General features: G+C 45.8%; 1 protein-coding gene across 1 annotated transcript in view; it reads left to right on the top strand.

The window, feature by feature from the left end:
- The first annotated feature begins 733 nt into the window (after positions 1 to 733).
- LOC116951166 (leucine-rich repeat neuronal protein 1-like) overlaps positions 734 to 15,354 on the top strand; it is a 121,259-nt gene continuing 106,638 nt past the window's right edge. The window contains exon 1 of the mRNA XM_076073524.1: positions 734 to 828. The gene's annotated coding sequence lies outside the window, so the exon portion shown is untranslated. The remainder of the gene's footprint in view (positions 829 to 15,354) is intronic.

Genomic DNA, 15,354 nt, shown 5'->3' on the forward strand with positions numbered 1-15,354 from the left:
TCTCCGCAGGATCAGCCAATGACAGCTCCACTCCCACACACACACACGCGCGCTCTCTCTCTCTCTCTCCCACACGCACGCCTGCTCGCTCGCTCTCTCACACGCGTACGGATTTCGCCTCTGGGTTGGGAGAGCTCCAAAACCCCGGGTTCGGCGCTCCGCAGCGGTCCGCTCCTCGTCCACAAGTACGGCACCCGATGGTCTCCACCCTCCCGGTATCCTGGCAGCTGCCTGGGAAGGGAGAATAACTCAGCAGTCTAGTTTGCCACAGAGAGCGAGAGAGAGAAGAGAGAGATAGATGGAGAGCAGAGGAACACCACGGCAGTAGTACCAAGCTCTTGATAAAAGACAGACACATATACGGCACATGGACACACACATACAGCGTATGCATAGGGCGCATGTGTGTGGATAGTTAGCGGTGTAGCTATACTTGTCTCAATGCCGTGCGTGCTGTTGAGCCTTGCTGCCAAATGAATTTAGTTGCCGTGTAACAGTTTTCTGCGGTTATGTATTTATATTTTTTGCTCGGCTATTTGAGATGGTTTATTAATGACGGGACAGCGTCTCGTCCCGGTCGCAGAGAAGTTGATCCAAGACGAGCGATGCCTGACGTGTCCAGCTTAGCGCGCTGAAGACGGCAGGGACGAGTGTGTGACAGCTGGCAACAGCTTTAACAATTTGCTCATACACCCCCCCCCCCCCCCTTTTCTGCATGTCTCCTCATTGAACGCAAGGCACTGAGACTCCCAGCAGTGGAAAGAACACACCTCTGTCAAGCAGCGGCCTTCCTCAGTGGTTCTCAAGACGTGCGTGGCCCAACGGCAGGTAAGGGTCATCTCGTTTCATTCTCTCTCAAATTGAAAGCCTCGGCTGTGCATCACTGCGACGGAGCTGGCGTTCTCGCTTCGTTCTGTTTGCATGTCATTGACGCGAGTAAACGGACACACGTGTGGACACGGACGCACACGCGCACGGAGACGTCGGCTGGACGTCCAGAAATGCACGCGCAGACACACATGCATGGCATTGCAAAGACAAAGCTCCCCCGTACAGTCTGACTCGGACTGTTGGGGCAAGTGCTGTTAGCGAGCACCTTTGAAGGCCGGGAGGGCACACGAAGGGGTGGGTTGCCAGCACCACGCCCGGCTAACCTCCGTCTCCCGAGTCACGATGTTTACACATCGCACAAGGTACTTATTTGAGGCTGAGTCGACCTAGGGGAGGCCCAGGACTGGTTCAGATTTTCACCACTGTTATTGGTCATGAGTTGGAATGGAACTTGGTTCACCGGTTTCGTAGCACAGTGCGCTAACCACTGCGCCACCGCTCCCCACATACAGGCCATGCAAACACATACTCACAGACAAATAGAAATATACACACAGACAACTAGACACTGCAGAAAAAAGCACGTGGATATATACACGAAATATAAGCACATGTACAAAGACATACATGCAGTAACATAGAGACACATCAAACACGTGCATTTTGTCAGTGAGAGACAAACATATATACGGAAGACATATGTACAGATAGACACAAACGCCTACACCTCAAGACAGACATTGCAGAAACATACAGATTGAAAGACAGAAACACATGGACAAATATACAAAAACACTCATGCACAAATTGAAACACATATAGGAATGCACACGCAGCTATAGAGATAGTCACGTAGACACACATGCACACGTGAAACACACACACAGACCATATAAACAGAACAACACAGACATATGTATGCAGACACACGTTAAAAAAAGCTTACGTACACGAACAAGTGCAGGGATACAAAGACAAAGATCCCCCGTATAGACTTAACATACTTTTGGGGCAAGTGCTGTTAGCGACCACCACATATGAAGGCCACAGGAATACAGACCCATACATACAGACATACAAACAGAAACACACACAGGTATAGAAAGTGACAGGTACAAATACACAGCCGCATGCTGTTGTACAGAAAACACTTGCATGCAGATACATATGCATAAACGCACATACATACATACACACAGACCAACACAGGCGGACATAAAAAAAAACACCCAGACATATGGTCACACACACAGATAAACAAAGATAAAAATCCCCCGTATAGCCTTAACATACTTTTGGGGCAAGTGCTGTTAGCGAACACCTATGAAGGCCGACAGGGTACACGATGGGGTGGGTGGTCAGCACCACGCCTCACTGCCTTTGTCTCCCCAGTCAGTGTCGACGATTTCACGAACCGCACCTGGTTCTCATTTGAGGCTGAGTCGACCTAGGGGGAGGCATAGGACCGGTTCAGATAATCGTCACCGGCGTTGGTCGTGAGCGGGAATCGAACTCGGGTCGCCGGGCTCGGAGCGCAACGCGCTGCCTGCGACGAGACAAGCACCACACAAACACACCGACGACGCACACATGCAGACACATATAAATACCCACACCTACACAACACACACACACACCGCTGTGCATACATTATATATGAAGCCAACACAAGAAAAATATATCTGCTGAATAGAGGGTGGCAGGATTGTTGCTAGCTGTTGCCGTTATTTCTGCTTGCTCGTGGTGGACGTGGTGTTTAAATTTGCTGTCGCAAGCCTTGCGTATGCATTGCTCAGCTTTGCGAATCATCTGTGATGCAGGGTCCAGGGAGGTGGGATAAGTGATATATATGTGAATTGTACTGTACATTAAATGGGTTTGGCCGCAATGCACTTAACTGTGTATTTTCGGGGCTGCAAACACACGAATTCGGTTTAAAATTGTGTGTGCGTGAGATAGTGTGTGTGTGCGTGTGTGTTACGTGTTACGGGGAGGTGGGGATCATTGTGTGCGTGCGACATCACAGCGTCTCGTGTGGGAGAGCGGCAGCGTAGTGGTTAGCCGCGCTGCGCTACGAACCCGGCGGAACCGAGTTCAATTCGCGCTCACGACCAACACCAGTGACGACTATCTGAATCAGTCCTTGGCCTCTCCTAGATCGACTCGGCCTCAAAATGAGTACCTGGTGCGGTGTGTAAATATCGCCACTAGGGAGACAAAGGCGGTCGGGCGTGGTGCTGGCCACCCACCCCCTCGTGTGCCGTGCCGGCCTTCAAAGGCGCGAGTTAACAGCACTTGCCCCAACAGTCTGTTAAGGCTATGCGGTGATCTTTGTCTTTGTGTGTCTGTTTGCATATTCTCATATAGGTGCATGCATATATTGATTAGGAGACTGAATGTCCTGCCAAAAAAAAATCTTTCGTGTCTTTGTCCCATCGCTGTATTGTTAAAAAGAAGCGTAATGGATGGACATCGCTTTCATTGTCATTTGCCAAAAGAATTCAGAGGTTTTTGGAATATTCCTATTATGATGGCTTGAGCGCTCTTTAACAAAACCTTTGTGAGTCATGCGGACAGTTCTTTTATGGCATGCGTTCTACAGAAGAAGAAGCCGACAAAACTCTGCCTTCGTGATGCATTCCGCTGGGCCAATGTGTCTAAGAGACCCGTAACGGACAGGCGTGCACGCGCGCACAGACTCGCAGAACACGCGCACTTATTACGCAATGCCCATTTCCAATCAGACATTTCCATTGGGAAATGGGACATCATTACAATCTCTATTCGTAAACCGGGCACATTGCAGATGCAGTGGCGCTTTGGAGAGGGTGCAGTATTGTACCGTAACAGCGCATCATTACGCTCATTTATTAGCAATACAATTTGCATTGGAAAATTGTTGTCGCAGACATCCCATGGACTATGATGCTATGAATAACCGAGCGAGGCACTAATGAAACTGTCAGTGCATGTACTACCTTCTACTTCTGCATATAAACTACTTTCTATTAATCATCCTGCAATAAAAAAAAAAACCTATCGTGATTAGTAATGATCTAACGTGTTCCTATTCACGCCATGCCTTCGAAAAAGCTCGTATTGTGACTCGTACAAGGGCTTTCCGTGGGTGTTTATGCAAAGCGACGATGCACATGAAAAAAAATAGTTTAAAATGACTCATATCATCTCTGCTCCGTCCACTCGGATGGAAAATGGGTGGAGGATCACGTGCACCGTGGAGATGGAGCGAAGGAAACCCGTTCGTGTTTAAGGCGCAGGATTGCGGCGGGGGAGGGGGGTGGGGGTTGGAGGCAGTTTTTTGGTGACGTTCATCCAGCAGCGGATTGACCATGGCTGATGATTATTATTATTATCTTGGACGCTCACCATGGGTTCTCAGTGAATTTCAATGATCCACAGAGTGGGTGGGAGATTTTGCTCTGGGGAATGGAAAGCCGCATGGGGAGGGGAGAGAGCGGAGCCAAGATGGCACTAAGCTGATGATAATGACGGTCCAACTCGCTTCACCGTTGCTCTTCATATCGCACAATCGACTGGTTTTTTTTTTCCCTTCGGAACTATGAACGCGTGCGCACGAGAGTTGCTGCTTCGCCGAACACGCGCAATGAATAACGATTTCGTAAAAAAAAAAAATCTTAAGGTTTATGGCCATCGCTGAGAGAAAATTATTTTTACGTAATATTGCGGAAGCTTCCTCACGAAGGGTAGCTGCCCGAAACAACTAGAGCTTCCCGAAGGCTGTTCGGCCAGCAGGACGAGACATTTATTTTCTCGGCGACAGTGAGCAAACGCCGTAATTGCGATCGTAATTTTATACTTAAGTCAGCATTTTATTCAAGCATCCGCGTGATAAGATACTTAACTCGCCCATCTGTGGGTCAACGAGTCAGTCACAGAACCTACTCGGGTAATTTATGTTGTGCAGAGTTCGGAGAGGGACTCATTTCTGATCAGAAAGAATGAGGAATATGCGGTAATGATATTGAATTAATTATGACCAATAGCTTTTGTCCTCGGCTAGAAATAACTGACGGAAAAAAAATGTATCACCACTCCAATCCTGTGGGGGTGGTGGGGGGGGGTGTAAAATATCTAATCTCTCCTGTCATTCGTAAACTTGACGAGCTTAAAAGCTAGTTGGTGGTGGAGGAAGGAGCCGGAATGGGGTTTAAGTTCACTCGTGAAATGCAGTTCCATTAACGATTGTAGTCCGTTTAAAGATCCACACTTCCAGCAGAATGAAACAATTCCAGCTTGCTGTTGTAAAAACAGTTCTCATCACTAGCATTCATTGATTCTTCATTGTGTAAAACTTTTCGTGAAAGTCACATTGTGTTCCCAAACTCAAAGGCATATTGACAAGTACTCATCTCTATCGGTGGTTCTGACCAAGCGACGGAAATTCCACATTCAGGTCACAGAGAAGCAATCACCGTTAATTTCCTTTAAAGAATACGAGCCGATCAATCTGCAGCAGTATCACGCGTCCATGTTAATGGTTGTACGATTTGTGCACAGATATGCATTGTCGAATCCGTGCAACAATACTCGTGGCTTCAGTCACCGACGCTGGCCTCACCAAACAACAGACCATCTTGCGAACAACTGCATTCTGCGTCCGCTCTCCGGCGGAGTGAACGGTATCAGTTGTGCCACTCCCGAAGCTATCGAATGGCCCGCATACTTAAACCCGGACGCATATTCTACACGTACTTGGCATTCGCCTCGAAGAAGACCAGCTTCAGTGGCCAATGTTGACACGGTCTCACCACCCCAGTTGGCTTCTGTGATGAATGGCGTGCGATCCCCATCACTCTCTTTGCCTTGTCCAAACGCACGCCTTATTGTTTCAAGTAACACGCAAATACGCGTGCTACAAAGTATGGATTTCCGGCTAACACTATTAGTCTGCTATGATGAGCTTTTCTCGTCATTATGCAGACTTTACAAACGTCATTATTGACGCACCATCGTGCGGCCCCTGTAATTTTGGTCAATATGGATCGCGTTGCGACTCGCAGATGGCAGTGAGGCGGTGGTTGCCCAGCTATTGTTTCCCTCCATTAAACACGTCTGCCCAACGTGCAGGTCACGTGACGCTTTCGAATTAAAAACAAACTTGTATGATTTTTTTTTAAATGTGTTAGCTAATCTTTCAAACATATTTTTCCTTGATGTTATAACTTGATTTAAAACAAGCAGATATCCACTATGGTAATTTGTGCACATGGCTTATAAACTAAGCCTGTTGTTAGCCTGTAGTGACACTTTGTTTTGAGTGTGTATTCTTCTATGATGGTCGTGAGCGCCACTGTCAAATAATGTGACTTTTTATCCACTGCTGGATGAGTGCCTGTCCATATTAACGCAATCTGAAATATACTTTAACTTATAAATGTCCCGGGGGGGGTAAAAAATAATTTTACCCTTGGTGCCAGATTTGTATATTTGTGAAACAGCTGAAATGCACTATTTTGGTGCCTTGCCACACCATTGCTAATGGAGAACTTGTCACAGTTTCACCAAGAAACGGAACAAAAATTAGCATTTGTCAAAGTGGACTCTAGATTTTGGAGCTCTTGCCATTCCTGCAAAGCTAAAAAGTGTGCTCTTTTAAAGCACCCAAACAGAAGCATTGACCATAACCAAACCGGGTAATGCGTCCATTGGGCAGTTCACGACATTCGTATGGGGCGAGGCTTTCACCAGGGCTCCACGTTTCACCAGGGCGAGTATCATCTACCGGTATTGGGAGGCGATGTTGCTACGTGGTTTTACTCAATCAAGTAATTTGAAACTGTTATAACCAGCACACGTGGCCTACACTTTTCCGATTGACGTCGCGGGATCATTAACGTTACGCCGTGAAATAAACGGTGCGCTTCTTTGCGGTCCACTTCACCCGTGGCATTAACGAGGCTGGCTGCTGGGATCGAACCAGTAAACACGCAACCGCTAGGCCATTACCACTGCCCCCCCCCACACACACACACACCCTTTATATGCAGTTTATAGTATTTACAAACGGCCAATGCGTGCGTATGCATTGTTGGAATTAGATTTTTTTTGATGTGAAATGCAAACCCCAGCCAATAACGCCGTCTCCCCCTGCAAACGTTTTGTCGAGACCGATCAAAGCAATTCACGAAGCAGTGCATCTGCAGCCGATCCTGTGGCAAGCCACTTCATCAATTGCGGGACTGAGACTTAATATAGCAATTCAGGAAGAGATACTATGGTGACGGAGGCCCATCCCCGACAGGGATTTATCAAACATATTGAGAGATATTTACGGTGCAGAGATAGGCAAAGCTTTGGAACCGCTACTTTGTGTCGCTGCGCCCTTTGGCGTTGACCTTGTCCTCTGAAATTAAATCAAATTCTGGGATGCTCTCTTAGAAACGTCGTCGCAGTGACAGGTGCGTGAAGCGCAGCGAGGTGCGCGTGTTGTGAGAGCGCGCGGCGTTCGTGGCTGCCGATGGCTCGTTGATGAGGGAGGTTGCCAAACGGGGAAATGCATTTCATCTCAGCTTTTGAGACTTTTGGCTGGTCTCTAAGAAGAAACTATATTTTTTTGTTCGTTTTGGTTTTTCTTCTCTCCGTGTTTTTCTTCTTCCCTCAACGTATCCTCCACGTGTAGTCTCGTTTCGTGAAAAAAAAAAAACGGATGCACGTGTGTAACCCTCGCGGTAGGCAGTGCCACAGAATGCCGTGGAAGATGATATCGTGGACGATTTATTCTGGAGCTCCTGTGAAACAGTCCTCCTTACCCATGCTGAGGACATACGAAACATTGTCTTTCCTGCAACGAGTTTATATGTCAACCAAATGTTAATAGAACCAAAATGGGCCAATCAAATGTAAATTTTTAACATGAAAATCTCACGTATATTGATGATGATTATTATTTTTTGGTGTGTAAGGTATACACTTGTTTTCTGCAGACCGTTGACAGGTGACGCTTGAGAAGGCGGCTTAATCACGGGACATGGATACAAACCCAGGATATCAGCTACGCCAGCTCAGTGTACTGGCCTGTCAGTAGCGTTACCGAGTAACCTTACATTTAGCCTCGTGTTTTCTGACGACTAACTCATTGTCTGCGTACATTGCAAATAACATATTCAACCAATCACGCCATCTTTTTAGCCTTGGGCATTTTTCTTTCTAGAAATATAGAAATAACCTCGAAGCATTATTATTTTTTTCCACTGAAAAGGCAAATTCCCTTTACTCCTGTACCTGCGGTACTTTCATTTGACACACTGCTAATGAAACGGCTTTAAAAGATGCAACTAAAATAATTTACGCGCGTTCTATTCATCCTGTCAGCTTATTTACCTACTCATTGAATCACCTCCGTGGCAGCAACAATACAAAAAACCCCTTTGAATGCAAAGTACCCCAACATCAACATCAAACCAGAGCCAAACGTATCCCCTTGCAAAAAAAAAAACGACCGCTTGTCCTTTACCAAATCGAAACGGCACGGGTCCTCTCGTCTGATCAACTGACAGATATGAGCAAAAGGCCTTCCATAACTCTAGAACTCCCCGCTGCTTGGCAAGCGGCATTTGAATAGGCGTGATGACACAACTCTCTAAACGAGCCTTTTTGGCACCGGTAACAAAAAAAGGAGGGGGGTGGGGGGGGCGCTGTGGTGTGGTTTTGCATTTAACCCTGCAGCTCAACTCATATGTACTCCACTTGTGAGCATTGCAAGCTTCGGGGAAATGTGTTTATTTACGACGAGACAAAGACTGATAACACATAAAGCCACCATCGACATGTTGGGCAAGGACTGCTAGCGAGCACCTGTTAAAGTCAGAAAGGTTGGGTTGGTGTGGCCAGCACCCCGCCTGACAGCCTCTCCCAGTGCTGATGTTCACGCAGCACGCCAGGTGCCTGTTTAAGGCTGAGTCGACCTGTACGAGACCCAGGACAGCTTTGGATACCACTTGCCACCAATGTTTTTCACGGTTGGCATTTGAGCCTAGTTTAGAAACTTTAGTAATACAACCAGAATCAGATTTTTTTAGTATTTATCTCAGAGAAATCTGATTAGCTGTGAAGTTTTTTTTTTTCCCACAGATGTCCAATTGTATAGCGCAGAGCACTGACCACGATATATATTTATTTATGTTATCAGGTAAGGCCCACTGAGCTATAAAGACTCTTTTTCCCGAAGCGACCTGCCCAACAAATGATAGCTCATCACGCACACACTCACCGACTCATACTCATTCGTACGTAGGAAAAGACAACAACGATTGCTCTGCTGGTCTATACTGTTAGCGCAGGTGCTGCTAGCAACTGCATAACAAGCCATCATTATATCCCCAGTCATACGTGCAAACACTACGGTTGGCTTACTTACGGCGCGAAACAAATTCAGCATACATACAGACGTAGAGTACTGTATCTAGGATGAATTCACCTAGGGCATGCTCAGGGCAAATTCAGACACCTTTTGACACTGGTGTTATGGTGTTTGCGGCAAGAATGCAAACACGTGTCGGATGGCCACGATGCCACCGCTTCCAATAATGTGACACGCACACACACACACACACATGGAAATGGAAGGGTTTTAGATTTGATGACAAATAATATAAACAGCGAGTATTAAAGGCCATGGGCATAGATGCGTCACTTTCGCGCACGAGGCCGGGTCACTTACAAAAGGGATCGATGTTGGGAAGATTGCTTATCTGTTGGCAGCACGGGGAATGCTTGGGGGAGACAGCAGGACAGCACAGCTGTGTTGCTGGCCCGCTGTCTTCAGAGAAACTCACAAACAACGAGACCAATGCACAAAGACAAAATGCGGAGTGGCTGCAAGGGACGGCATGGGGCGTTTCTCCAGCTACCCTTTGGATCTTTAGGAAAAAGTTGCTTTAGTTTGGCGGGTTCCCAATGCACCCTCTCTGAAGGAATGTCTATTGTGTTTCTTTTTGCTATGAATGCAAAAATTGTTATTAGCAGTTGTTTTTTTTTTTATCCACCATCATCTTACCAGTAATTTATCGACTTTTTTGGTGATTGCGCGAAAAAGGTATACTACCTTTGGTTTTATTTTAATACTTTTAATTATTTCACCCGGAAAACAACCTTTAGACGGAACCATCTCGTCCGCACGGATGCCCGTGGTTTTTTTTATTATTAAAATGTAGAAAACTAAATTGAGAGTGATATTAAACTTTATTTGAAGCTTTCGTGACTGCAGGAATCCATACTCTTTGGTTCTTTCGGTAAAGTCACGTAGATAGAACATTAATAGATCACTGCGTCAGCAGTTCTCCTGCTGTATTTGTCTCACCTGATGACGGCTGCTTGTGTTGCGATCGAAACGTCGTGATCTATTAATTTTCTATCTACGTGACTTTACCGAAAGAGCCAAAGAGGAGTGATATTAAAGGCGAAGAATTTTGTTGAGCAAACGAAAGTGTTCAAGACAGAATACCAGGGATGATCGAAAACGATCCTAAATCACGAAGACTCATCCTCTTCTGGGGGGGGGGGGGGGTTAAATGCTGTGTGCATCAGGGCCACAACCGTGCATGCCCTGCCACCTATGTTTCTCCTAGTGCTGACCGCACGCTGAAACACGTGTGCCAAGTTGCCGCCGGCTGTAGGAGTCTAATGGCAGTGTGCCGACAAATAAAAACAAACAACCCTAATTGTTATTATATCCAAAACCGCTATATTTCTTGAGACTTGAAAACTAGCAGGCAATTCATGGAGAGGAGCTTAATGCAGCTTCACAGCACGATGATTGATGCTCATTTTAACTTACTCATTTATGCATTTAATCCACACTGGCAAGCATCGGCGTATTCGTTGTCAATGTATACTTGTCCAATAGTTACATGCATATGTTTGTTTGCATCATTTGTGAAGATTAACGTTTAAAAAAAACCCACTTTGTTTTCTTTTAATGTAAAAGGCAACATTGTAATGCAATTCCATACAACGCAATGAAATATACGAAGTGTATTAGAATGTCAATTTAATAGAGCTTAAATTTTGATTTAAAGCTGTCGTGACTGCAGTGATTCATATTCTTGGTTCTTTCGGTAAAGTCACGTTGAAGGGAACTAGAGAGAAGACATATACTTGTGATCATAATCAACATCAGTGCATTAGGTGCACCGTGCCAACAAGCATGGTTAAGTATGGCGGGAACAGTGGAGTGGCGGTGCAGTGGTTAGCTCACTGCACTATGATTCCCAGCCACGGCGAAGATCGGTGGTGAGCGATACTGTATATGAAATGGCCGTGAACGCCTACCACCCACCACCAACCTACACTTCCCAGTGTGGTGAAGTATGGTAAAACAACCCCTGAGGACCGACGCAACATGAGGATGCCTTCATCCAGCTTTGGATAAGAAAATGAGCTGTGAAATAGTATTTGTGTTCTTGTTAAATAGTAATCTCAAAGTATGCGAAATCACGGGCGGCAATTAGTGATAACATCGGACCAAATGCAAAACAACGGAACGGTAGAATTGTTCTCAACGTTTGCGTCAATCGTCAACGTGGCACGTGACAAAGGGGCCGTCCATAAATGACGTCACGCACCTAGAGGGGGGGGAGGGGTCAGACATTTGTGACGATGTGTGACGAGGGGGGGGGGGGGTTGAGAAATGTGACGTCACATCAAAATGCGCAACTTTAAATATAACAACACTAATTGTTATAACAACACTCCTACAACATCAGAGTGCAGCGCCACATTAAATACGCACTACAATGACAATAGTTTAAAGCGATTTGAAGCATGTTTTATTTTCAAAATGAAAATAAGGTTTTGGGGGGGGGGGGGGCAGAGCTTTGTGACGTCGTATTTGAGAGGGGGTCTGACTTTTTGTGACGTCGTGTGACGAGGGGGGGGGGGGAGGGTCGAAAATCGTCCAAAATCGCGTGACGTCATTTATGGACGGCCCCAAACCCATAAAACAAGATTAAACAGGCAATCCTTTTTACACAGACGATGGGACAAATAAGAAGAGGCGCTATCGACGAACACGTCTTTCCTTCTCATAGTCTTAAAAAAAAAACAAATGGAGTAAACATTTGTAAAAAAAAAAGTGCAGTTTTTAATGTTAGCGAATGTGCATGTGCTCACTGAAACAACCGCCTTCGTTTTTGCCACGTGGCGTTTCCCGGGGACACTGCAACGATGCCATAGCACTGACAAAAGATGTGCCGTCACTGATGTATCGGCGTAGTAGTTGTAGTAAACTGTGGATTCTTATTACAGAACCACTGTAATCACTCTCAGAATAAATCAAATCAGAGCACTCGTGTGAGGGGAGGGGGTGCAGTTCTCCTCTCCATTGGTGGCCCTGAGTCAGTGGCGGAAATTCCACATTTCCATGGCAGGAGCCATTTTTTATATCTGTATGACGACCACAACTGAATTCCAACTAAGCAGAATTAATTCTAATGGCCTCGGATGGATGATTTTTCTGAGTTGGCCCTCCCAGCCAGGATGTGAACTCGTGACATTTGAGATGCGATTCGAGCCCTCGAATCACGCGGGTCGGCTAATGGCTCACGAGGAAAGCGTTGCTCTAGCGATGAATTGTCCTCGCGCTCTTGATCACCGCACAATGGACAAAATGTTGCAGGCGCGACGTTGGGTAAGCGGCGTGGCCTTTTCACGAAGGCGAGATGCGACACAGCCTTGACCACCGAACTAAACCAGTCGCTCAGACAGGTGGCCTTAGCTGGCTATTTTAAACATGTGGGGCAATCAAGAATCAAATACATGTCTCCTTCTCCCTCCTCCCCCCCCCCCCGTCTCGAGTTGATTGCGTGAGGCTCCTTTCCGCTGTGTCTCTATGTGCAGCAAGTGTGCCGCTGTGATGACCGATGCTTGTAAAGACCGCCTTCCCGTTTCACACGCTGCCTGGCAATGGCAGCGTTCGACTTTGCGGGATAACGGGAGGCTCCTAGCTGTCCACTTGTGTCGTTAAATCGTGGCCATGACCAGTCTGGTCTAACTTCTGACCACAATGGACCGATTTGGTGGCTTCACGTGCCAGTAATCCAGTACATTGGAGGCAAGGGTTGGTGGATCACGTAAACCCATGAAATCTCCTCCCTCCCCACCCATCTCCTGGCTGCCAAGGTATTTCCTGGCCTGCCAGGGTATATGGCAGCACAGCAAGGGAATTAACTGTCACCCGTATTCCATCTGCATGGGGATTGAGCATTGTTATCCTCCTCGCATGCGTGCGTTTTCCTCGGATTCTCCGGCTTCCTCTGCCATGTATGCTCATTCATGGAGCTGGCCGAACTTGCCAATGTAGCACCACAATGCTTGGGAAAATGTTGGCGCCAGTTATGGCGAACTTCCTAATTTTTTTACGAGGTTTCCCACACATCCGTGTGGAAATTGTGCGCATTATGAATCCTACAGCGTTTAGAAATGCAATTTGCATTCATGACGCGATATAAAAAGACATTATTATTAATTATTGTTATTAGCCATGCTGCTCAAGGGTGCAACCAACCAGCCATGAGTTACAGATACTTGGTTGCGCGCCAGCAATGGCTTGTTTAATGTTGCTTCTGCTCGTATTGTTATTATCATCACATTTTATGTGTTCAGGTGACACTCACAGATAAGGTCCAAACACAACTGTTATATTCGGGAGGCAACACGGCCCAGCCCTGCACCCAACACCCGATATTTCAGGCAAAGGTTCTAAATTACACGTTCGGCAAATTATATTGAATAGTAATGTGTAGGCGACATAATCGTTAGTTTTCGTGCTGCTAATGAGAAAATGGATTTTAATTTGTTGAAAGCTTCTCTCGCGTGTTTATATATGTGTACACCTCACTAGGTATCTGTTTTTGTATTATTTCCTCCACGCACGTATATGTTTGGAGTTTCCAAACCTTCCTTCGTTAGTTTCTCAGTCCGCTTGTCCCGGTGAGGGTCGCCATGACAGCGTGTTGAGTAGGGAGGTCCAGACCTCCCTTTTCAAACGTGTTCACCAAAAATAAATTAACTTAACTTTAAAAGTCGAGTATGGTTGACAAACACACACCGCTGTTTCAGTACATTGGAATATGTTTTCGTGTACTAACATTTTCGAAGCTTCAAAACTTGCTGGTGTCAACAAGACGACCAGAATGTGGCAGTACAAAAAGTAGGCTGTAAACTCATTCTGTTCAGACGTCTGATTGTTATATTGCATCTGGCAACTTCAGTTTCTTCCCACATGAAAAGAACAACAACAACTCAAGAATGGAATTGGCCAATCACCTTAACGCAGGATCCTCGCAATAAATATTGTTGAGGCTCAATAAGGATTTACGAAAAATATGCATTGTCCATTTAAGTTGAGCAGCAGGATATAAATGTACACATGCTTAGGAGAATAATGTAGTCCAAATACAATTCTAGATTTTAAGCTTTCGTGACTGCAAGGATCCATACTCTTTGGTTCTATTCGGTAAAGTCACGTCGTGATTTTTGTTGTTTTATTTTTTACCTACGTGACTTTACCGAATAGAACCAAAGAGTATGAGTCCAAATACATTTCACGAATATATACTAAATAATAATTTGGTGACCGTCTGGTTAATTATGGTTTAAAATTCACATAAAAAAATCCAGATTCATTATTTGAATGCCACAGAAACGCCATCAACAACACGGTTGATTAATTTGTGCGCAAGTAAAAAAAAATCCCACGACATTATTCATGAGAGGAGAGCTATTTGTGTGCGGGTTTGTGCGGAAATGAAAGTAAGGAATTATATCTGGCTAATAGATTACCTACACCTGCATGCTTTTCGTAGCCACACCCCATAGTCTTGCAGGATGTGAGGAAATACCGAAAGGACTCGCTGCTTGCAATGACGATAATGTCCTAAATCGCGTGTTTACGATTCTTCCCCTCCACCCAACTTTTGACGACGGTGGCAAAATATTGTGGCTGGTTTATTGTCAAGATGTGGATCTTGCCTTTTCTCAGTATATATTTAGTGAGACATGCTCTGAAGTGGGTGCCCAGGGGTCACTTAACAAAGGGGAATGCCTCAAGCTTTTCCGGTGGCGATGAGACTTGTCGAGACGAACCTTCGCATGCCAGGCATCCATACCGCGACAGGAGAGTGATGCGGGAGGAGGAAGCTGCGGTAATTTGTGGCGGCTCCGGTGTTTGTGTGGGATATGCTTTGACCCCTTGTCCTCTTCAATTAAATTAGTTATCAGTGCTTGGTGTCCTTACGCAACGCACAGGAACATTTTAAATCAAGATACTTAACCTCAGTCCTCCGTTACTCAACAACTTGAATGTGCATTATTCCCCAGAGCAAAAGAGAGAGAGAGAGGCATGCAAAACAAATGAATATTCCAGACAACACGCGCGCAACCGATTAGCATCCCAGACGATGCGCTCCCGTAAAATGACCTCTCCTGCACGCACATGCAAGAAGATACTTGAGCGTAAATGTAGGTAAAAAAACAAATAATAAA

This window comes from Petromyzon marinus, chromosome 42 (genome assembly GCF_048934315.1).
Source record: "Petromyzon marinus isolate PM22_M1 ecotype Great Lakes invasive population chromosome 42, UKy_Petmar_22M1.pri1.0, whole genome shotgun sequence".
Taxonomy (NCBI): Eukaryota; Metazoa; Chordata; class Hyperoartia; order Petromyzontiformes; family Petromyzontidae; genus Petromyzon; species Petromyzon marinus.